Source organism: Bactrocera dorsalis, chromosome 4 (genome assembly GCF_023373825.1).
Source record: "Bactrocera dorsalis isolate Fly_Bdor chromosome 4, ASM2337382v1, whole genome shotgun sequence".
NCBI lineage: Eukaryota > Metazoa > Arthropoda > Insecta > Diptera > Tephritidae > Bactrocera > Bactrocera dorsalis.
The window spans coordinates 49,828,382-49,854,362 of NC_064306.1; the positions used below are offsets into that span (position 1 = coordinate 49,828,382).

The 25,981-nt window shown below is 37.8% G+C and overlaps 1 protein-coding gene across 1 annotated transcript in view; it reads left to right on the forward strand.

Annotated features, from left to right (window-relative positions):
* LOC105222794 (uncharacterized protein DDB_G0284459) overlaps positions 1 to 25,981 on the forward strand; it is a 482,380-nt gene that overhangs the window by 269,762 nt on the left and 186,637 nt on the right. The window contains exon 3 of the mRNA XM_049454104.1: positions 11,376 to 11,469. The gene's annotated coding sequence lies outside the window, so the exon portion shown is untranslated. The remainder of the gene's footprint in view (positions 1 to 11,375; positions 11,470 to 25,981) is intronic.

Consider the following 25,981-nt stretch of genomic DNA (forward strand, 5'->3'; position numbering starts at 1 on the left):
TTTTTTTGGCAAAAAAAAACATGTGAATATAGTTTAAGGTTGTCATACAAATACCTGCCAAGTTTCAAATCAATAAACCAAATAGTTTGCTTAGAAAAAAATTCTTGAAAAATGCCTCTTTTTTTCGACCTCCTAACTGTATATAACCCTTAAACAACAGTCGACCCTTGCATCTTATTGTAGAGATTTGTCAAGAAATTTTATATTGTTTCGTTTAAAGACATTTTGTGGGCGTGGCAATAGCCTGATTCTGCCATCTGCACAATAACCAAAGGAATATGTGTTCCAAATTTCATGAAAGATATCAAAATTTTTCTACTGGTTATCGCTTTCAAAGACAGACAGATGGACTGAAAGACAGTTACTCTTAATTCAATTGTCTTGTCATCCTGTTCATTGATATACCATACATATGTATATACATATATAACTTATATATATATCTCGAATTAGTTTTAGGAAATACAAACAACCGTTAGGTGAACCAAACTGTTATACTCTGTAGCAAACATGTTTCGAAAGTATAAAAATTAAGCTAACCGATTCTTTAGCTGTTGACATCCGTTAATTCCTAATGAAAACATAGTGGGATTAGTGAAGTTGGCTTCAGACTTATTTTCCTAAGGCTCTGTGTCGGTCTATTATAACGATTTTAATTGAGATAATAGAAGAATATACTGCTTCTCAATAAACGATGCTTGCATTTTTAATTGTCATATAATTATTTTCTCGGAAATATATTTAAGAAAAGATAATAAAGTTAGTCCTCCTCGCATGCTGTTGTTCCCACTTTTTTAAGTTTTTGTGTATAATGTGTTTTCTACCATTTTCAAGACTAGAGGTGTATCTCTTAAAGCAGGGGTGCTCATGCCACAGCTCACTCTCTTTCGTTTGGATCTCAATAACATCAGGTGGTTCCTTAAGGCTCACAACAACTTTTCTGCCAATAGCAAGCAAGTTGATTTGCGCTGGCACCGTCTGGTTTCACAGTGTCTCATTCCAAATTTACGGGATAATCGTCATATATACAGCTAATAACCCAGCTGCCCCCGACTGAGCTATCTGTTATTCCCTTATAGGTATAGCTCCCGCAATTACATACTATACATACATATTTCATTACTAAGTGCATAGTACATATTGCTTTTGTTGTTATTATTGTTGCAAGTGCAACTTTATCCTCTCATACACAAGTATTGTTTACACATTGTTCACACAAATGTGGAAAGTTGCCATTAAAACGCTGCATGTTGCATGCCACAAAATGTTGCAAGTAGCTGTAAGTGTCAGAAGGACGTCTTGTATGTGAAAATTGACTGACTTGACTAGCGGCCAAAATGGCAGTCAGCTAATATGCTATATGTGTTGCGCAATTAGTGTTGTTTTCTCAAAAATTAAGAGACAACACACACTTGCGTACAAAAGGGCCAAGTGTAAATATTTTAAATGTACACATGTGTGGCAGGCATGTATGTATGTACATGTGTGGCATGCAAGTGCAAACTTTTCCACTTAAAAAAGCTTACTTACCTGAAGCGGTGGCAGTTAAAACTAAATTCTGACACGATATCCATGCAACACACATACATGTATATACATACATATGTATATGTATTTACATGCATACATCACATGCCTTTTAGCCACTTCACTTGCCTGGCCATGTGGCGACTGTTGCATTGCTTGCGCAATAACAGTATAAAATTAACTAGAATTACATGCAAATACGCAAACACACACACACGTCCTTAGTTGTTTGCATGTCATCATCAGCTTCCATGCTTAACGTTAAATGTAGCATATCTACAGGCGCAGGCACTTGGTGGGCCATGAATTGCTCATTAATTTGAAAGTGCGACAAGATATCAAAATAACTAGGAATTTAATATGACCAAACACACACAGAGATGAAGGTGTGTGTGTGGAGCTTTCTGATAATGTAGCTTTTTAGTAACCACATACTTATACGTGTGTTTATGTGCTCTGAAGAAGTGTTGTTTTTGCCACCTACTCAATATCCTCAATTAAGATGGAGTTAGTTAACAATCCGAATACTTACATCTAGAAATTTATACTATATATTGTTGTACGTACCACAGTACGCCTTCGTTAAAAGCAACCGGTAAGAACTCGATCATGTTAAACTTCGGCTGTACTAAAGCTATAATACCTCAGAAGTAAATAAGTTTCTATAGAAGAAAATTTTTGTAATAACTCAGTTGTGGGCAGATACATCATACATACATACATCTGCATAATTTGTTCGGAAATTGTTTACCGTTGAATAAGACCAGAATCTATGCTAAATTTCGTGAAGACATCTTGTCAAATAAAAAAGTTCCATACAAAGACATTTAATCCCGTCTTTCGGTTTGTATGGAAGCCACAAGCTATAGTGATCCGGTCTGAACAATTTCTGCGGATATTGTACAGTAACCTTACAAAATAATTCCATACCAAAATACTTGAAGATATCTCGTAAAGTGAGAATACAAGCACTTTACTCCGATCGTTCATTTTGTATGACGGTTTAGCCTATAAACTAGTGATCTGATATCGGTGGTTCCTACAAATGATCAATTTCTTGAGGAGAAAAAGGACGTGTGAAAATTTTCAGATATCTTCAAAAAAATATATATGAAAAATATACAAATTTTTTTCCACATTCCAAAATTATTTAATAAAAAGACTGAGAAGTATTTTTTATTTGAAGGCTCTAGAGTATTTACCTAAGTGCTTAAGACCGTAGATAAATTGTCTATGCGCTTTCAACTTCGTCCTAGATTTCTCAGCTACCAAGTCATTGCAAAACACCTCAATAAAAATAAAATTTTCCACAAATCCAATTGGTCCGTGTTCTTAGTGACTAAATTACCTGTGGGATTTGTCCCTCGAAGTAAGTTATTCCATTTTGGTTATGTACGAGGTTTAATACACATAAGTTTATCTTCGATATCCCATCAATGATTCTGGAAAATCAGAAGTTTCCAGTCTTCTACTCGTACCGGATATTTGATATCGGGAACGCAAGGAGGATGCTTTAAGCCTCTCTAAATTGAAAAACTTATTATATATATTAAGAGGAGGAAACAATATGAAAATATGGAAGTTCTTCTAAATAATTTTTAAACTGGATAGTCTCGGTTTGTAGAGAAAAATAACTGACAGCAGCAACGCGACATACTTTTGACATGTTGAATGGTTGGTTGACTCCAGGCCCATTGTGCTCTCGGGTGGTAACAAAAATACCCAAGTAGGCGATTACGTAGTTCTTTGTGAGCAAAATAGTAAAAAGAATCCTATGATCGAACTTATAAATTAGCAAAATACTTAGTAGCAAAAAAAAAATTTGTGGCAGGCGTTTAATTTTCATTCACGCCCAGTATGATGAGGTGTCTGAAAATATGCGTCAAGGAGGCAGTGCTGAGGTTGTTTCCACATCGTCTTTATCAATACAGCTTCTGCAATGGCCTGGGTAAACCCCGCACAACTAGAGAGAGGCTAGCCTTACTGAGGGTATAAATATCTTAGATCTCTTCTGTTCGAACCAAAATGCTTTTACGACAGCGCATGTACCGATGGTGGTCCAGCGCTGGCCAATATCCGCGAAGCCTGTATCTAGTAGTAGTAAAGGGTGATTTTTTAAGAGCTTGATAACTTTTTTTAAAAAAAAAAACGCAATAAAATTTGCAAATCTCATCGGTTCTTTATTTGAAACGTTAGATTAAGGCTTCCATGACCTTTACTTTTGAAGATAATTCATTCTTTAAATGTTGACCGCGGCTGCGTCTTCAGGGGTCCATTCGGAAAGTCCAATTTTGGGCAACTTTTTCGAGCATTTCGGCCGGAATAGCCCGAATTTCTTCGGAAATGTTGTCTTCCAAAGCTGGTAATAGTTGCTGGCTTATTTCTGTAGACTTTAGACTTGACGTAGCCCCACAAAAAATAGTCTAAAGGCGTTAAATCGCATGATCTTGGTGGCCAAACTTACGGGTCCATTTCTTGAGATGAATTGGTGTCGAAGTTTTCCCTCAAAATGGCCATAGAATCGCGAGCTGTGTGGCATGTAGCGCCATCTGGTTGAAACCACATGTCAACCAAGTTCAGTTCTTCCATTTTTGGCAACAAAAAGTTTGGTTTAGCATCGAAACGATAGCGATCGCCATTCACCGTAACGTTGCGTCCAACAGCATCTTTGAAAAAAATACGGTCCAATGATTCCACCAGCGTACAAAACCACACCAAACAGTGCATTTTTCGGGATGCATGGGCAGTTCTTGAACGGCTTCTGGTTGCTCTTCACCCCAAATGCGGCAATTTTGCTTATTTACGTAGCCATTCAACCAGAAGAATGAGCCTCATCGCTGAACAAAACAACGCGCGCGAAACACATTTCGAAACCGAACACTGATTTTGGTAATAAAAATTCAATGATTTGCAAGCGTTGCTCGTTAGTAAGTCTATTCATGATGAAATGTCAAAGCATACTGGAGCATCTTTCTCTTTGACACCATGTCTGAAATCCCACGTGATCTGTCAAATACTAATGCATGAAAATCCTAACCTCAAAAAAATCACCCGTTAGAAGAAGAGGATACGAGAGCACCGACTTCATCCCATTCTACTGACAGCGGTTCTAAGATTCCTTTCCTTGCTAGCTACTCAGCTTTATAATTGTCTGCGATTCCGCTGGGGCCTGGCACTCTTACCAATCTTATGGTAAAGATTTCCTTCATTTTATACTTGACTTTGTGCTTTCAAGATACTTTGATAAAGAGGTTAGTTAATGTTAATGAGTTTAATGTTAATATCGTCGCCCTGCTTTCGGAGTGGATAGAAACTTCTCTGAAAGAGGCTGCAGTAAATCTTAAATCTACTCCTACCTAATGTCTGCAACCTCAGCTTGGAAAAATGCTACAATATTCAGGAAGTCTGAAGCTGGAGTCTATGGCGAACTTCTGGCAGTCCGGATTTGGTAAAAACCATGATGGAGGTTTTTTTCTACTCAAGCTGCCCAGTGTCTCTTAAGTTAGAGCATAGAATCGTATCCGGCTGAAGGCTGGCATTCCAGCGTTTTCCAATTATCTGAAGATGGGATCTGAAGGATATGTGTTTTGTGATCGCCCCGACAATATTGACTAAGTTCCCTTTTTACCTATAAGTAGGAGCTTTTTGCTCTGCCCACTATCAAACATTACTCCAAAATTAACTTGTTGGTATGTATTGAGGTGTTCTTTTAGGGTCCAAGGCTTTAAACAACTCTTGAAGGAGCTGAGTGGTTTGGGAGCATTTAGGCCCCCAAGCGGTCTTCTTTTTCGTTCACCTTTCTATTCCTATATGACTCGGACCAAGCGGTTCTATGGATTGCCTTAATTTTCGACTCAGTTGGCAGCTTCTGTTATGTCAACAATTTTACGCCTGAAAGGACTGAATTGTAGTCATTTAGTAAGAAGTTGTTTTTCCATATTTTTGGATTACTACAGAGGAAGCCCGCTCTGGTTTCTATTTCACCCTTTGATCCATCGGTGTACAATGTAAATTTTCTATGAAAACTGTCGATCGCAGAATCATTATTTAATTCTTCTCTATTGGAGGAGTGAAAACGTTGTGTTTTATAAATCACTTTTTCTCGGTCGCGTTGCCAATTTAGTCAGAGGTTTCGGTAATAAGGTGGAGGCATACACATACCCGCCGGGTCTGGGTCTAATGGCATAAAATTTGAGCCATTGATTCATATTTTTTTTGCATACGTATCGCCCCGGATAGCGATGATAATCTTCAGGGCCTTTATTGATGTGTGGTTCTCTTTGCGCCCATAATCCTCAGTAAGTCTGTATCACCTTGGTTTTGTTTAATGCTGCACTATTTCAATAATTCCATCCACCAAACAGCCGCACCATGTGTTAGTAAAGAATAGATGACCAGAGCCAATAAAACTTGTGCCCACTTTGGGGCAATGACTCTTCTGAAGAAGGTTTGAATAGAAAATATTTTAATTGGAAATAATGAGATATGTAAAGAATCGATGAGTGAAGATGTGAATTACATTTGATGATGGTCGAAGCAAAAATATCATTGATGAACAGCCACAATAGCTTCGCAGAACCATAGTCGGGCAAATACACTTGCTGCACATCTGTCTGCCACAAACTACAACAACTAACTAGAATATCTCTATATGCATAGCAATGTAAGTGGCATATATCAACGCACAAAACAGTCATAAATACCGCGCAATGATAGCCAACGGGCAACAGCCAACAGCCGCAGACAAGTGGCAAGCGTAATGTGGCAGCAACAGCAACGGTTGCCACATGATTGACTCACTTGCTGACTGCTCAGCCAGCTAGCTGATATACTGCCTTGGCATTGTATAAAAAAAGCGAAAAAATCACAAACAACAAGAACAAAAATACAAGACAGTGCGTGCTGACCGCCAATGCAGCTGAAGTTGAAAGTGCAACATGCGGCTTCGTGCAGAGTTGAAAGAGCGCAGCGCATGTTGTAAGCCGCAGTGTGATGAAGTGATTTTGTTTCTGCTTCATATTTCTACTAGCTTTTGTATATTCTACGAAGACATTCATTAACGACACGCTGATGAACTGACCATGTCTGATTTATGTGCTATGCTGTGCTTATGCTGGGGCATGCCACTTGCTGCGCCATGGCATTTGGTTATTATGAAAGGAAGTGCAAATTTGCATGATGCCACATCGAAGCTGAGCAAACGAAGTCATTCGACGATGGTCCGCCACATGTTGCGGCATCACGTATTGCGTTGCGTCGCCGCTCGGTGCAGCTGCCGCAATCATTCGGTGGCAACCACGCACACACTCTTTTACATTTCAATGATGCAGCCTATTGTTTATATGTATGGGGTTGTTAATGCTGCCACCATCAGCATCGCAGACCAGTAGCCGTGCAGCAGCACTCAGCCACACCATTTATCCGTCGCATAGTTATTTTTCATGAAATTTATGACTAATAAGCCACGTTCGCGTTGCATTGTTGCACGGTTGGTATGTTATAAGATTTGTGGCGCCACTCAACTGTCTTTCACCGCAGAGCATAATATAGCGAGAATTATTTCCGATTTTTTTCCGCAATTTCATAGGACAATCATTACCAATGGCAGTCGCTGGCCTATTCTTGTTTTTTTGCGGTGGCTGGAATACAGTGTGACTGAATAGTATGCCGATGCTCCGGGTTTGAGCTTATGTCATTATTGTTTTGTTTTAAATGTTTCTATTATTATTATTTCCTTGTTTTTGAAATCTTAATATCTTCAACTGGTCCATAGTTAATTTAGAGATATACACCTAAGCAACCTCAGTTTTTTTTGCCATCAATCTTTGTGGTGGAACGGTTTTAGATTTACAGTCATTCAAGGTTTGTTTGTGATGGATTCCAAGTATACTATGTCGAGTTTGGGATAGAGCAAGGTATTTAGGGTTAAAGTAAAAACTTTAACTGGGCCTTACTTGTCCTGTCATACCTAAACTATACATGTATGCTTCGTTATCTTATATTTGTTTATAGATTTAAACGTCAAAGTCTTTAAGAACTGTATCTCAAAGACCTGTGTAAACTTTCATGAAGATCGTTAGAGTAGTTCCCGAGAAATCTTGCCAACCGACTTCAAAAAAACAGCTTCTAGAAAAATGCAATTAAAGACTCAGCCTGGCTAGGCTCGAGAGCACAAGTTCTCAAGGCTGTATCTCCGAAACGATTACTCGGATAGACTTGAAAATTTAGGATAAAAGTCTAGAGATGTTGTGAAATTTAATAAGACAATAAAAAAATCGAGTTTTTTTAAACCCACAAAACCATGTAACCCCTTTAAAAAAGTTTTGCGAAATGTCAACTTAATTTAGCCACACTGTAGCCTCCCGTGAATTATGTGAATGCAAATATTTAAGTGTTTTAAAGTCGGCGTTGCAACATTCTCATAGTTAATGGCTATACGTTTTGCTATTTGTGCAACTTTGCCTTGTGTTGTAACATTTATTGTTGTTTTGTGACCAAAATAATTGTCAATAAATGGTTAGACTTCACTTTGACGGCACATTAAATGATAATATTTTGTATTTCGTATTTCCCCTGTGTTGAAATTGTTGCATAATGCCCTGCTACTGGGTGTTGCATGCATGTAGACATAGCAATATAATTTACCACATTTCTTATTGCCATTCGTATTTGCACTTTCGGACGAATTTTACTGCTCAAAGCTACTGGTTTCGTTTTTATTTTGCCTATTTTAAGGCAATATTAAAAGGAAACGAATAGTTTAGTTTAAAGTTTTAGATTTAAGTGCCCATAATTTTTGTTGTTTTTTTTTGTGGTTTAGAAATTTATACAATGTCTATATTATGTATGCTCTGATGTAATAACAAACTCAAAAGCTAGGTGAGAGAGGTGTGCTGCTATGAATGGGTTGAGAGTGGGTTGTTACTAAAGTTGAGGCTACTTTTTCTTCTATTGGGTTTTAATGTGAGGGAGTTACATTTTTATATTAATTACAAATGCCAACTGGGCTCTGTAAAGTTTTTTAAGGTATTGACAAGTTATCACTTGAACTGTAACTCTTAGTTTATACGAAATAATAAACGAATTAAGAGTTTGAGGAAAGGATTTCGTCCTGAAAAAAGCCTTGTCTTCAAACCATTAGGTGTCCTCAAAGAAACTATTTATCTATCTTATGATTATTTTTTGATAGAGCTCGGCACACGTAGATAAGTGTACAACCGTTTACTTACTCCCTTTGAGTTTGCCGTTGCGGCATATATTTTTATGTGGCACTCCATTGCATTATGTTAACTGTAAGCCTAAATAAATGTTTCTTGGCCTTATTTAATAAGTCCTTTCCATCTTTCCAGATTGCTTCCTTTTCAAGAAAGTTTTGTTCTACTCCTGCAATCTGTGTTTAGCGCTTCCTCTCTACGTCAACTGAGATACCAGCTTCCTGAATCTTATATTCGTATTAAGATTCTGATAAATATTCATTTTTGCTGATGTCCATGTAGCCGTGGCAGTAGTTGTCAAGGTGTCATTTGTTGTTGTATGGTCCCATGAGTCAGCCGGAGAGGCTTGGTCACTCAGAACGGTCCCTTCTGATGCCCGGGACAGGTCGAAGGTAACAAAGGTCTTCTCTACGCATACTACCTTTGTTACCTTCGACCTGTCCTAGGCATCGGAAGGGACCGTTCGTAATCATCTGTTCAATTGTTCTGCGCTGACCATTCAACTATCAACTTGGGGCATCTAGTCAGCTTGGCTTATGGTGGTTTTGGTGCTCACACTTTCCAAAAAACGTTCATCTATCCTCATATTGCTATTTATGAGGTACCCCCCTTAGATCGTTAGAGAAATGAGCGTTCCCAGTTGGGATGCGCCCATTACTATTACTTGCCAAGGAACTCCAAACTGTTATGAACACTTTACTTTATACTTATGTATACCAAGCGGGCTAAAAATACCAACTTTTTGTCGAAATTGGGTTTAGTAATTTTGCTATAGAAGCTATAAACCGATTATGCCAGATTGTCGGAAGAACCGATATCGGACCTCTCATATAGCTACCATACAAATCGATGAAAATAAAGCCTTTGTATGGAGAACTTTTATTACACGCGAAAACTCGTTGGCCGAAATTTTTTTTCTTACATTCCAGTTCCATAAAATTTTGTGTGTGGAATCAAATTTCTAGTGCCGAACTGTTCAGAATGATGGAAAAGGCCTTCGGTGATAATTGTTGATCGCGAGCAAGTGTTTTTGATTGGTAAAAATTATTCAAAGGTGCTCGAGAACGTGTTGACGATGAACGGCGTCCAGGATGGCCATCAACATCAACTGAATTGGAGATCGAGAATCGACGACTAACAGATAGAAATCTTACTGGCATCAAGGATCAGTGAAAACCTTTGCGAAAGATCTTTTGCGCCCAAGGAAAGCGAAGGCACGATTGGTTCCAAAATCACTAAATTTTTTTCGAAAAACAGTGTCGCGTTAACGTCTTTGAAACATCGGGTTTTATTCTTTTGACATTTCTTTTAAGTAAAGTCTGCCATTTCATCATGGAAATAGCATCGTTCTAACAACGAATCAAAATTATTGAAATTTACTACCGAAATTTGGAGTCAGTAGCCTTAACTTTAAGAGCATTACGTACAATTTATGACCTTCAAAATCATCCTGTCAGATCAACAATTGAGCGTCTAGTGGAAAAATTTGAACCCATTGGCACACTACAAAATGTTCCCGTGTCAGTGAGACAAAGAATTACCCGTAATGTCGAGAATATTGCTGCCGCCAACGCATCAATTGAGGAAGACTGAAATCAGTCTCTCACACATCGTTCTCAAGCGTTGGGCATCTCTGTGATGACGTTGTGGCAAATTTTGCGAAAAGATCTTGGCCTACATCCTTAAAAATCAAGTTGGCGCAAGAACTGATGTCGCTTGGCCACGAGAATCGTCGTTTTATCGTGAAATAGGCTAAGCAACAACTTGAAAATGATACGGATTTTCATCGAAAAATCATCTTCAGCGCAGAGCCTCATTTCTAGCTGAATGGCTCAATGAGCAAAATGTGTGTTATTGGTCAGGCAGCAATCCACACGTACTCCATGAGTACGAAAAAATTACGGTTTGGTCCGCTTTATGGGCCGGGGGCGTCATTGGGCCATACTTCTTCCGTGAATCCGTCGATTTATTGAAAATCAAGTTTGGTGAGCATGTTATCCCACGAAATGGGCCAGCCAATTGTCCGCCTCGGTTGTGCCATTTGACGCCGTTAGACGATTTCCTGTGAGGCTAGGTCAAGTCCGTAGTCCATGCTAACAAGCCAGTGACGATTTGGCTTCATATGAATATCGAACGTGAAATTGCAGAAGTATCGGTCGATTTATGCTTGACAAACGTCGAAAATTGGGTTCCGCGCCTGGAATACTGCAAGCGTGCCCGTGATCATGCCCGTGATAATGGCTTCGAATTTACTTTCACAGGAATAAAGAATTTCATTGATATTCCAAAACGGTTTTGTTTTATTTGAAAAAAAAAAAACCGTTAGTTGCTATAAGAAGTGCAATTCTGAAGGGTATTATGGTTGATGCAAAATCCATAATTCTAATTTAAAACGATATATTCAATACTAGCAGTGCCCTTTCAAAGGAACGATACGAATTCGTATATATTTTTGAATATACCGAAATGCAAATAGCCAATAAGTAGAATATATTTTAAAATAATCCAATATTTTCCTTCGCAGTATCCAACCACCAGCGACTTAGTTATACACATAAGTAATCATAGAGTATAGTACTGACTTAATAGTAAATAAGTCTGATTTTTAATTCCATTTTGTTTTGTTATTTTCAGTTATTGCTGTTCACTACATTTGCCGCTTATTACTAGCCTAAATGATGGTGATCATCAGCAGTTGTTGCTGACAGTTGCGAGCAACAATAATCAAGTAAGTACTACTATACATATCTGAAATAATCACTGCTCTATATATACATACATATATCATGTACCATAATACCAAGCAATGCTTGTAATGGCTGGAACAGTTATTACCAGAGCGACACTCTACCTGCCTCCCCCCGCTTTGACTTAACGCTGGCAGCTCGATTTCGTTCAATGGCCAGTCGTCGCGACTGCCAACCTACTAAATTGATACCTTGTATTACTGTTATTATATATTTTGTTTTTTGTTTTTTGTATTTTTTCTTTTTTTCTTTTTGTTTTCTTGCCCGCATTGCTCAATGGCCCGCCGCCACACCACACTTCAATCGGTGGTGACCGCGTTGCGCGCTGAATGAGCAGAATAAATGCTGCTAGCCACTGCCCGGCTGTCTGCGGCCGAGATGAGTGAGTGAGTGAATGGCGATGGCCGCCGCGTACTCGCATTTGCGATTATCATTGTGTATCTGTGAGATTACCAATTATTTGTAGTTGCAAAATTGCCTGCCACACTGCCACCGTTGGTCACTGCCACTTGCCACTTGGCACTTGCTACCAGCAGAAGCCATTGTTGGACTCTGCCGTCGTACATACACACACTTGCGCACATTCATTCTCGCCGCGCTCGGGCCTTGTCGCCTTTGTTGTAATGGCCCATCGGCCGTCTGTTGGTCCGCGCTATTGTTCGCACGTTTCATTCCTTTCCATTTTCATTTTCATTTTATGCCATTTGTTGTAGTTACGTTAATATCATCCCGCTTGGATGGGCAACTACGCGGCCGGCCGTTCGCGCAGATACATTATCTTATTGTGCGACAACAACTACAATGCAGCGCGCAACACATAACAGTGATTTCGTTCATTACTTGTTTCTGTTTGTTGCTTTTTCGCATTTTCTTTTTATTTCTTTATTTATTGCGTCTTTTGCCATCATAAGTTTGAGTTCTTTGTTGTTGTTTTTTTTGTAGTATCTTCATAAAATTGTAGCCTCAATTTTAGCATGACCGCATCCTCCCCTTTTATGTTCGCTTTTTGGCTTCTGTCTCTGCTGGCTTAACAGGCTTTGTAGCTTTTCGAATTCGTTCTCGCATGCAATTTAACCTAATCGCTTAAATTCTGTTCGGGTGCAGAGGTCTTTTGCTGTTGTTGCTCCCACAGTGGCAACTAAGTTGGTATATTTGTATGTTTTGTATGTGTGCATAAGATTTGATAATCTCTTTGTTGTTTCCTCTGCTTTTATTTTGAGAAAATTTGTAGCAGAAATCCATCGGTATTATATTTCTTGTTGGTCTCTAAGGACTTAGACACATTTTCATTAAATCTAAGTTCGAAAAAAAATCGTGTTTTATCCACTTCACCCGAATATATTCCCTTGATCACTCGTTTCACTTGAACTTTGTCTAGTTTATTTTACAACTGGCTAAACGCTTATTCTAAAATTTCAAAGTAGAAGCGTAGTATGTCATATAAAATAAAATAACTCCTTGTCCATTTCTTCTTCTATATTAGCACAGACACAGCTTTCGCGGATATAGCTGAGTTTACAACAACGTTCTTCCCTTTCACTGTTTGGCGCTAAGTGCAGATTTCAAGCTTATCCAGGTCCTTTTCCACGTGTTCTATCCAACGGAGTGGAGGTCTTTCTCTTCATCTGCTTGCCCCGACGGGTACTGCGTCGAATACTTTCAGAGCTGGAGCGTTTTCGTCCATTCGGACGACATGACCTTGCCTGCGTAGCCAGTGTCTCTTAATTCGCTGAAATACGTATGGCAATGACGTCGTATATTTCGTACAGCTCATAGTTCCTCATAGTTTAGTGACGTGGGAGCCAAGTCGCGAGTGCGACGACTTTTTGTTTAATGCCAGGAGATATTTCGTCTTGCCCTCGTCCACTACTAGACTCAGTTTCTTCGCTTCTTCGTTATCCAGCAGTTGTACACTCTTGTAGCAGATTGTACCTTCTCTATTCAAATCTGCAGCTCAGGAGTAGGTTGAAGAAGTCGCACAATAGGAAATCGTCTTCTCTAAACCTGGGTTTGGTATCGAACGGCTAGGAGATGTCTATCGCGATCCTGACGGATCTTTTGTCTATTTACTGAATACAAATAAACGTGTAAATATTAGAGAAAGTAAATCAACTTCGAAAAAACATTAACCTAATACCCTTAGCAAATACAAAAGATTCAATTCTCAACTTGATTTTGATCAGTCAGTTAGTATGACAGCTATGTACTATAGTGGTGCGATTTCACCAAATGTGTCTATAAAAGGACGTAAGCAAGATTTCTGATAGATATCTGAAAAACTGAGGGTTCACTTAGTTCACTTATACGGGCGGACGGACAGAAGGATATGGCTAAATTGACTCAGCTCGGCATGTTGAGCGTTTTTCGGGTTCTTGGACCCTTGTCGGAGCTCGGGTGTTATTAGCACAGAGCTACATTCAATTTTGGATTACAGAATAGGGATTCATTAACTGAAAGCCTGATAGATTTTGTTTTCTAAAATAATATAGTAAACAAAAGAAAATAATATTCAGAATCATGCCTCTGACCTGCTCTGTTTTTAGGCTGTTATCAGAATTTTCCCTAAATGTTTGCCAACAAAAGTTTATTGCCTTTAATTGAACCACGACACTGAAAGAGAGAACTGCAATCTTCTGGCCTTCTATTTTTATTGAAGTTGTTCACCTTCTTCAATTGAATGCACACATCGTACTCGTATGTATGTTCGAGTATGAGTCTAACATTTGCTGTTGGCTAAACTTTAACCAAGATCTGTTTCGCGATGTTGAGATCTTCTATCCCTCTGATATTAACTCGATGATTTTCAAGCACCGCTCGTACAGTTCAAATGGACCATTCAGGTTCAAATTTGATCAGATGGTAGTTTGAGGGGGAAAGAATCAATTAGACCGTCCCAATTTCAGTTTATACATAAAATAATTCGTAGGCACTTTTGACTGTGATTCTCAAGAAAAAGAAAAAAGGGAAAATGGTGCTGGTAGTTTTCGTTTATAGTTATTAAGCAGTTAGAGAAGAGTTTCTGAAAAATATTTGTGGACATTTGTTATTATTTTGATAGAAGGTTGCAGCTAGGATATCTCACATTAGGCTTAAGATTTCTCACTCAAGTGCCGTCTTACTAGCGAAAGCAGACATCACAACGAAGTTTAGTCATACCATTGAGGCGGAATTCTTCTACCATATATTATTCTCCCAGTTCGGTCGCCTACTTTGTTGCTACAAAATGTCCGTATTTATCTAAAATCGAAACAACAAAAACATAAACATTGTCAAAAGCCACAGAAATGCATAAATAAGAAAAATATGAAGAAAACCCGACAAGGCACAACAATGAAGCTCAATCGAAAATAAATGAGTATGTGAAAACCGCGGAAAAATACTCAATATCGTGCATGTAATAAACGCTAGCTTTGAATAGCTTGAGAAAAGCAAAAACAAAAATAAAAATCCGAACAAAAGAATGTTGAAAACGAAGGTAGTAAATGTAGCAGCAAAATGTCAGCAAAAAAAAGAAGAAAAATTCGCAAACAACCAGAAGTTGTTGCTTCGTCAAACGATAAACGCCCACTTTTGGACTGATATGAAATTATTGTGGCCGGGCCGAAGCCAACGTTAGCGGCCGACACAGTCATCAACCGACATACGGCGCTCACCTCTATTGCGATAAACGCGCAAGTAGCAAGTACCAAGAATAAAAAAAAGAAACAACAATATAAGGCGTCAGACTTTAACCGCAGTCCACCAGTGCGCTAGCTACCAGAACCACCAGCCAACATGCCACAAAGGCCACAACGACAACGCTGAACCGCAACGGTGCCGTTTAAGCCAAAGACAAGGCCACAGCGTCGTAACCGTCGAAAGCCAATGCGAGGAGTATGAGTAGAAGAAAACCAACCACAAAAACAACAAGCACTGTAACAACATCAACATGGATACGCTTTATAAGCCCGTGTACGGCTGTTGGGGGGGGCGGCAGCAGTCAAGTTGCAAGTGGAAATGGCTAGCACTCCGCAATGTTGGCTGGTTGTGGTGATGAAGACCATACTACACTTACCTAGTGTGGAGCAGCTAAGAAGTAATGTTGAAAGATTGTTGGTGATTGTGGTCGGTGGTGTGTAGCGGTTGTGCAGATGGTGGTGTTGCAGAATAAATAGTTGCCTCTGCGCTTGAACCGTGTTGCCTCTACCATTGTTGTTACATTGTCGCTGTTGTTTCAGCTGTTAGTGTTGTTTTTGTGCGTTCCTGCTTCTGTTGGCATGTACATATCCGATAGTCTTACCTCCAACTTGGCATACACTACTTACCGGGCTGCTTATAGAACTCACTACGAAGTCTCCGAAAAGATGAAATTGCACTTTTGGGACTCATGAAAACGCGCCACGACAATGTGACGTTGAACAAAGGCGGCAAGGGCCGATAGTATAGCGCAGCAGCAAAGATTACGGCTCTTTACGCTAGCGAAGAAATGTCTGAAAATCGACTTCTGTGTACTTTGTGCAAAATGTCTTCGTTCTTGTTGTGCTCTGTGGCACTTCTGCCATTTTACGCACTTCTGCGGACTTCTTTTGCGCTTGGCGTGTATTGTCGCGAGGGTGATCAAAAAGCTCGGTTGAAGTTTGAAGCGAAGAAATCTGGTTGTCCTAAATCGCAGGGTTGTCCTAATGTGTTGGGGCATCGCTTCATACTAAGAACGCTCAAAGCGCTTGCACATTTGAAGCAGCCGAAAGCTTAGAAAGCAGCTGAAGCTTGTGATCTTTTAACATGAGCTTTGGATACCGCTTGTTATATTGATTACACATTTGTCATGTCTTTATTTTCAACTGATTCTTAAAATATTAATATTAACTTTTTTGGGCTGTGAAAGCTCATTGAGCTTTTGAGAGCTTATATGTAGAACTTTAAAAACTCAAAATCATTAGTAAATGAAAGGGGCTTTAACCAGATTTTTAAATGATATTTTATTCAATCGAAGTGGTTTCTAGAAAGCTTCAGGACTTAGAACTTTAAAAGCTCAAAATCAGAAATCAGATTTTTATATGATACTTTATTAAATAGAAAACGGTTTATAGATCTGTGAGACCTACTAATGAAATTTCTGGATCTTTAGAAAGCTTCAAGGACTTAGAACTCAAGCTCAAAATTAGTAGTGAACGCAAGGGGCTTTATCCAAATTTTTAAATCATATTTTATTCATTCGAAATGTTATCTAGATCTGTAAGGCCTGCTAGTGACATTTTTGGATCCTTAGAAAGCTTTAAGGACTTAGAACTTTGAAAGCTCAAAATCAGTAGTGAATACAAGGAGCTTAATTTAGATTTTTAGATGATATTTTATTCATTCGAAATAGTTTCTAGATCTGAAAGCCCTGCTAATGACATTTTTGAATCTTAAGAAAGCTTTAAGGATTGCTTTTAATAAGGCGTTTCACATACTATACATGGCGATTGTCTTAACGTCACACAAGAAAGAAGCAGAAAGATTGACAACTCTTATGAAGAGTGTTTAAAAAACACAAGTAGTCACGTGTCTTCTAGCCTTTATAATTTTGTTATTCTCTTTGACTCCATTGAAGAACTATGTACATATATACTGACATCCGGTCTAAGACTTTGAGGTGCCATAGCGAATAAGTTGCTCTGTTTTTTTGAACTTCCATCCATTCTTGATTATTACATATCTTCTCTCATATTTCCTGAAGTTTAATTTGTTGTTGTTCTTCTTATTGAAGCAGAAATAAATTACAAAAGTACGCAACAATATTAACAGGTATTAAAGCCAAAGGTGAACGGATCGCGCAATACATTTGCTCTATGAACACACACACACTCATATACAAATATACATACACACATACTAGTTAGTCGTAGTTGTGCCACAAAGTTGCCTCCACACCGCCGCAGGAGCCGCAGCTTGTGTTGTACTTTGTGTGGATGTTGCTTATTGCTAACGAACATGAAATGGAAGCACATTTTTCTTATTTCGTATTTGCTCGCACATTGCTCATTCAAATATTTCGTTTACTTTCCCTTTATTCATGCCAACTCCAACTTTTCTGAAAATGTGTTCTTTAATATTTCTTTTGTATTTACGCTCTGCATTGAATTTCAGTTGGTGCAACAAAGTGTTGCATAACTTATTCTTCTTGCATTATTGGGTAGTAGTGGTGAGAATTTTATATTATGTGGTTAGACTTCTGTAAAGAATTCTTATTAGACAATTTAAGTTAGATTCTCACAACAATGTAGTATCATGATGATTATGAGTGGAAATGCTATCAGAGAACAAAAGCATTTCCTTTGATAAGCATTGATTAAACATGTTGAAATTTGTATTTCCTGGTCCTCTGGGATTTCCTTTTTTTGTAATATTCACAATATTTTTTAACTCAGGAAGTGAAAGATCGGGTTGAGAAATTTGTAAAAGTGGGCATGTTAAATGTATATATTATTTCTAATCCGCTAAAGCCAACTCAAACAAACTTGCTAAGAACACTCTTTCATACGTTATGAAAATGGATAAAATCAGACCACACCCATTTCACTTCAAGGCAATTTCTCTATATCGGGAACTACTTGACCAAGTTTAATCAAATTTGGTGTGTGAGGGTAGTCCACACATTTCTATCATACACTGTGGGATTGAGCCAAATCAGAGATCCATCTAATACTGCTTCCCATATAACAAACTTTTAAAGAGCTTATTATGCTTTCACTTCGCAGAATAAAATATGTATAATTTTTTACTGAACATATCGATCACTCTGTGAATTGTAATTTTGTTCCAAACTGGTCTTGTTCCAACAATTTATCAAATCGGTCAATACTTCCCTCAGTTCCCATATGCCTAATATAAATTTTTTCGAACTATCGGTCAATATGTAAGGAGTCTTAATGAAATTCAGAAAAGCTCTTTCTGTCAATACTTTCCCATTGTCTCCATGAGAAGTTACTTAATGAAATTCAGTGAGGATCTCTTTCTGATTGTAATTCATCGTAAAACCAAAACTGGATAAAATCTGATCAAATTATTTTCCATATACCATATAGTTATAGGAAAATTTATAAAAAATATGTATAAATATAAAACTTCCGCGCAAAATTCATGAATTGTTCTACCATTTCGGCCATTTTCGATGGATGTTCTCACTGCAACGCCTCAATGGGTCCAAATAAAACTTCTTATTGACCGTCTGTCCCTCAAGAATAAGTTCACGATGCGCCAAACCACGAATATCGAAAAAAAAATGAGAATCACCTTGATTTTTGAATAGATTTGGTGTGGTCTTTTGGTTTCGGCTCGTTTTCTCCATTCCGATGATTGTTGACTTGTTTGCAAGTCAAACTCTATGAATGTGGGATCGAAATTCGCACGATCAAGCATATCCAAAGAGACCTGTTTACGGTACTCTTTTTGAAAAAAAAATCAGCTTTATCGGGACGAGTCGAGCAAGAACGCGTTTCATACCCAAAATATCCACCAAAATCATTCGAACGGACTCGCGAGAGATGTCGAGCTCTCTTGCCATCTCTCTAACACTTGCCTGACGATTTTCAAGCACCATATCCTTCACTTTTTTAATATTTTCATCAGTTGAAGATGTTGTCCAGAACGAGGCATGTTTTCAACGATCTCTCGACCGTCTTTGAAGGCATAGTAATTAATTAATTACCCGGTTAATTTAAATTACAATTTCCTTTCACTTTTTTGTCACAATGTAAATGGTACATATTGATAATATACCCCGAAAATTTTAAGTTCATCCGGCAAACAGTATCGAAAACCTAAAAATTTGTAAAAACTATTTACAGTAGCAGAAAAAGTTTGCTTACAGATAGACTGGGCTTTAAATATTTGAAAGGCGGATATAAAGTTCAGTATTTCAGTTCAGTATTGTTTTTTTAATATCACAGAATTAAGTAAGCTGATGGTTGTTAATCTGTGCGGTATCCTTTACGTTTTAATACTTCTGCCCGATTGCCGTTGATTTTACCAATTTTGCCGTCTCTTCTGAAGAAATTTTATTCCACTCTTCCAGAATGATTGTTTTCAAGTCGGGTTAGGATGAAATACTGTATTCCCGGATCCTGCGCTCCATTGAGTCCCACAAGTGCTCAATAGATCTGGAGATTGTGGAGGTGTATGCAATAGCCTCGGCACATTATATAACAGCCATAGCTTGATTATATCTACTGTGTGTTTCGGATCATTATCCTGTTGAAAGTGAAACACATTTTCGAGGCCAAGTTTTTGAGCACTTTGCTTTAAATTTGCCTTTAAAATATCAAGATACGACCTCTTATCAATAAATTCTAGGTTACCTAAAAAAATGCATGAAAGCAACTATCGCAATGGAAAAATAGATTAATAAGATGTTTTTGTCGACAAGGATATTTTTGCCCAGCAAAAACATTTTCAAGATCTTCCAAAAATTTAGTGAAAAATACAGGGAGATACAGTAGAAAACTTTTAAATGACATATTATGTTCCATCCACATCTTCAAGGAAAAGAATGCATTTATAACATTCCTTAGCATTTTCACAAGTTTTTTTTTTCATAAAAAAATTGAGTCGTCTACGATGTCTTAATCGCTCTTTAAGCATGCCTTCTTAGTAAGAATGATTCGGAGACAGTATGAATAGAGTTAGACATCGTACCCATTGCTACATATAATATCATACATGAATTCGTTCTCTAATTTTATTCTCTACGGAAGTTCAATATAAATTATAGGTTTCAAAGCCTATTGAAATATAATTTATAATAGTTTAGAAAGATGGAGTTCTCTATGTGGGGCTAGACTCTAAATTATATGAACATTTAGAAAGGGTACTCACTTTGCAATTATCAGATTGCACTTGTGCTTTGCACCTCTTTGCCATTTCTAAGCTTCAATACAAATACACAGACATTTTCCTTTAAATCACAAATTTTTCCAATAAAGTTTCGCACCACATATTGTTGCAACTGGCACTATGGCTGCCACAGTTCATCCAATGTGCGAAGAATGTACTACAATGCGTGTATTTTTGTATGTGTGCGAGTATCTTGAATGACCAAAAGAATGAGTGCGTGCCACAGTAGATGCACCGAACTACGCAAGACTATCACGATTTTATTTTTTTATTAAATTTTTTTTCCTTTTTATGATTTTTCTCTTTTTTTTGTTAAAACACTACTTGATATACATATCTTTGATTTTTTACTTATTTTTCTTTTTGCGCTTCCGCTGCAGCACAAAGTTTTCGCTGAGCGCGAGACGTGCCTATCAGTTGCGCAAAAAGTGGCCGGTACGTGATTTTGATATCCTCCATTGCTCCTGCATGATCATTTATTTTGCATTCTTGTCTGCGCGTCTCATGATATACTATATAACCTTTTCTTTTTTGCTACTTTTCTTTGTGTTTTTTTTTCGCAATTTTATTATACCGCACAATGCAGTTTGTGCGTTTGTGGCGTGTGGTCTGTGCCACATGCTTGCACTGGGTAAGAATTTTGCATGCTTTTGCACTGTTACGCCACCATTCATTGCCTTTCGTTCGGTGCGATTGCCATCCAATCCAAGGATGAGTTTGGCATGTAAATACATGAATACAGATGCATGTGTGTGTGTGTATAAATGTGTTGTGCATGCTGCAGCTCATGCCAAGGAGCAGACATACAAGTGGCGTGGAAAAGAGTACACATTGATAAAAGAAACCAAAAAATGGAAAATGAAAAATCATTCAGGAGATAAGGTGAAAAAAATCAAATTTAAAATGCAACTTAGCATTCGCCTTTGAAATGGCTGTTGTAGCCATTGGCGTTCACATCGCCGCCAAGTCACTTTGGCTGTGGCTTTGAGTGCCTCGCAGAAGAATCGAAAAGGAAAAATAATACTGAATTTATCTCAATGTTACTTCATGTTTGCATACGTACCTATTGCCACAAGCAAACATACTTACTTACAAGTGTACACATCGGCAAAGCTGAAGCTCTGCGCACGTCATAAGCCACTCGGAGCACAAAAACAAAAAATAAAATCTAAAAATAAAGAAAACCAAAAAAAAAAAATCCAAAAGGAAAGAAACCAAAAAAAACGTTGAATTTCGGTTGCACCGAAGCTGGCATACCATTCACAAATAAAGAAGTTTGCTTATAAGAACTTGAGCTTGATCATTCAGTTTGTATGGCAGCTATATGCTATAATGATCCGATCGGAACAATTTCTTGAGAGATTGTATTATTGCCTTAGATAATGGTTTACATAAATTTTCGTAACTACCTCTTCAAACGCAAAAGTTTTCCATGCAAAAACTCAATTTTTATTGCACAGTTTGTATGGCAGTTATATGCTATAGTGATCCGATCGGAACGATTTCTTCAGAGATTGTATCATTGCCTTAGACAATAACACATGCCAAATTTTGTGAAGATATCGTATCGAATAAAAAAATTTTCCATACAAGCACTTGACTCCGATCGCTCAGTTTGTATGTCAGCTATATGCTATAGTGCCCCGTTCCAAACAATTTCTTCAAAGATTGTATTGCTGGCTTAGACAATAACCCATGCCAAATTTCGTGAAGATATCTTATCGAATAAAAAAGTTGTCCATACATACATATATATTTTTTAAAGGGTCTCCCACATTTTCATTTTCTTCTGTGTGTTCAGGGTATAACAAACCGAGAAAAAGTATTCAGCAAGGAAAAACAGTCCAAAATGAAACACTATTTCATATCACAAAAAAAACTTGAAAAAAATTGCATATTTTGCAGTTGAAAGAGGATATTGACAAAACCTTGCCTGGCAACACTGAAATGCCAGAAAAGTATCTGCAACTTGAAGTTGTGGAAAATTGTGAAAATAATCTTGCCAAAAATATGCAGCAGGCAAATGCATACGGAAAGCGCTCAGTATTGTCGCTTTGGCTTCAAGGTTTCTCGTTTTGTTGTAAAGACAAACATTTTTTTTGTAATACTGTCTGTAAAGCATTTTTGCTTGTTACAATTTAAGCTCTCACATACAGTTAAAGCTTTTGCGGCACATAAATATCGTTTATAACTGTAAAGCACTGGAACTACTTCGTTTCGCTTACTTTTTCCAATCAGTTATAATGCCGTTTACAGTCATTTATCGGTGTATTTTTATAGTTGTCATACCCATTTGTTTTGACATGTTTGAGGTTAAGTTGGACTAATGACGTAATCGTAAAGTTAAGAAGCCAATTCAATGAAATCAATATTGGTAGTTTCGTAACGCATACATTTACAAAAATTGTGGTATGGTATGAAGGTGGTTTTCAAGTTATTTTCAATGGCAATTCACTTGTTAGCTGGAAATCTCTTGGAGTATATGTATGTAGGATATGCAAAGGCACCAATTCGGAGTATACATTCTTTTTGCTTTCCAGAAGATTAAATTTTCAGGCTTTTGCTCTCCTGCGTAGCTATAGTAAAGATTTTTAAGAATTGTAGAATTTACTTTACTTCATCTGGACTCATATTAAATCATCTGAATAAAGATCATGTAAGCATATTCTTACATCAATCCAAGCAAATCGTTTTGAACCCATCTGAAATGATAAGTACTAGGAATATACTTGCATAAAGCCTCTTAAATACTAATTTTGGCAGTTACCCAGACGGTTTCTGATCTCGCAATGTGATTCCTCAACCCAAACAAAGTTTATATTCGCCCTATAATCTTCATGAAAGAATCATCTATAGCTTAAATACTTCGTCCTGCCATAAGTTCTGTTACAAGTTCATGCCGTTAAGAAAATGAAACTATAATACATTTTATAATAAAGCTAACTCCATAAATTATGGAAAATATGCAGAAAATTGTATTCGAAATGGTCAGTTTTTGCTTTCACACAGGCTCACAAAGTATTTCACTATTGATCAATAGCAGCACGTATTGTTTCTGTTGGTATTAACGACGCTGCTTGAGCAAAACTTTATTTGAGGCTCTGCAAAATTGTGTGGTATAATCGGCAGACAAAGTTCTCCAACTCGGATAACAAACTATAGTCCAACGGATCCAAATCTGGACTTTCAGACGGCTAATCATCTGCAGCTATGGAAACAAGAATACTGATTTTAAAACACTACTCTGTGTGTTGGAACAGAGTCTTGCTGGAAGATCCAATTTTCTCCATTAAAGATATTGCTTAACTGCATTAAAAAGTTTCTAAAACATGCTCCTGATACACTTTTTCCAGTTTTAACCACTTTTTTACAGAAGTGAAGAGGTGTAACGCCTTTACACGAATCGCATCTCACAAAAGCATTACAGCAGCTGCATGGTGACCCTCTCATGACAGTTGATCGTGTGCCACTGAGCCACTGCAAGAGGCTTCCTTTCGTTGCGCCAAATATGCTTCAAACACGTTGTCAGAAGAGGATCAGTGCACGGTGTTGGCGCCAATTGGAGATTTCAAATGCAACCAGGTCTTTCTCCACCTGGTCTTTCCAACGAAGTGGAGATCTTCGGTATTCGTCGTGGCCGATGCGCAGAGGGCCATAAATCTTCCGTAAAACTTTTCTTTCGAAAACTCGTAACGTCGACTCATCAGATGTTGTCATCGTCTATGCCTCTGCTTCATATAGCAGGACGGGGGATGATAAATGACCTGTAGAATTTGGTCTTTGTTCTTCGAGGGAGGACTTTACTTCGCAAGAGTTGTTCTTCTAAAGCCCCACTGATAAGGTTTAATCAGTTTGTTGACTTTAGTCTTTCACATAATACCCTCGATAAGGTTCAGATATGCGATATTGAGGAGGCTTATCACACGTTATTCGGCGTATACTGTAGAGTCTCCATTTTGTGTCACTCAATTTCCAATCGTTGGGCATGCTTTCGTCCGATCATATTCTACAAAGAAGCTGATGCATGCTCCTTATTGATTCTTCGCCGTCGTATTTGAATAGCTCGGCTGGCAATCCATCGGCCTCCGCCGCTTTGTTATTTTTCAAACGGGTAATTGCTTTTCGAACTTCTTCGTGGTCGGGTCGTGCGTTCCATCGCTATCGATTGGGGAATCGATTGTCTTTATCTTCATATATATTTTTCACGAAACGGAAAGAAACACAGCACAACTAAGTGGCATGATTTGCTCTTCCTATTAAAACTTCCGAAAAAAGCTTTGATTTCCCGCCAAAGTGAATGTTGATCGATTGTTTAGCTATAAATCAAGGTCTTGTTAAATGATTGTATAATAAATTAAATACTTTTTTTGGCACCATAACTATGTATGCATACAATACTCATGCATTTCCGCCACAAACCCACCTTCCTATACGTCACATCGCTAATCAAATGTCGCACTCCATTAAAATTCGAACGCGTAAATCTCTGGGAAGTTAATTTTTCCAACAAAAGAAGTCAACAATAAATCTAAATAAATGAAATAAAGTATTTTCAAATTTATTGTAACATGCAGACAGACACCATACATTGTAGCTATGCATGCCTAGTGCCATTAGTTTATAACTGTTTATTTAACAATTTGCAAAAAATCCTCAACCGTCTATGAATTTTGTCATTTATCACAACATTTTAATCGCTCGTTGAGAGACTGTAGAGTAAATAAATATTTGTTCGGGCGCGCGTTGCGGCTGACTGCAATTAGCTGCGAATTAATCACTCTCGCACTTAGTTGCAACTGGCTGTGTGGCGCCACCGTGTGTTCGCGGCGCTCGTGGCGCTACTAAATGATTTTGAATAGCTTTACCGGTTTCTAATCACCAGTGAACACCTCACTAACGGACACACATTTATTTTGTTGCAAATTTTATATTTTTTTATGCTTTTGGGAGTTTTTGTTCGCATTTATGAAGTCACATTGTTTGTGAAATAATTTTCATAAATTGTTTTATTAATTTGCGATGATTAACGGGTGATATATGTACATGCATATACATATGTATATTGTTTGTTATATTTTTTCAATTAAAAAATTCAATTATTGACATTAGCTCGACATTAGTTTGTATTGATTCAAATTTTCAGTTTGCGTTTTTGCACGTTGTTTGTTTTGTTGTTTGAGATTAAATGCTTGTTTGTTATTTCTGAATTCAAACACAGTTTCGAAGTAGCACCAAACGGTTTTTCCTGAAAGCGGTCAGTATTTGTTCATAATGATTATTATTAGTATAAAATTGGCATCAACGCAAAATCGTCAAATAAGACTCTTTGATGTTTTCAAGACTTATCGACATTATTTATGGACTGAGATACTTGCCCTAAGGGCAAGCAATTATTAAGCAATTTAAAAAATTTACAATTGCAGAAAGTTGAATGTATTTGAAACTTTTTGGACTCTTTTGATTCCGTAGACAATCCGGCTAACTTAACCCAAACTCCGACTTTCGGTAAATAACCTTTTTTAAGCCAGAACTTAACTGACAGATGGCTGCTAACCAGATATTGAGAAAATGGTCCTTAGTGTTATCGGCATCCAGTATTTCAAACGCATTTTTCTCGAAACGCCGGTTTCAAAATCGGTG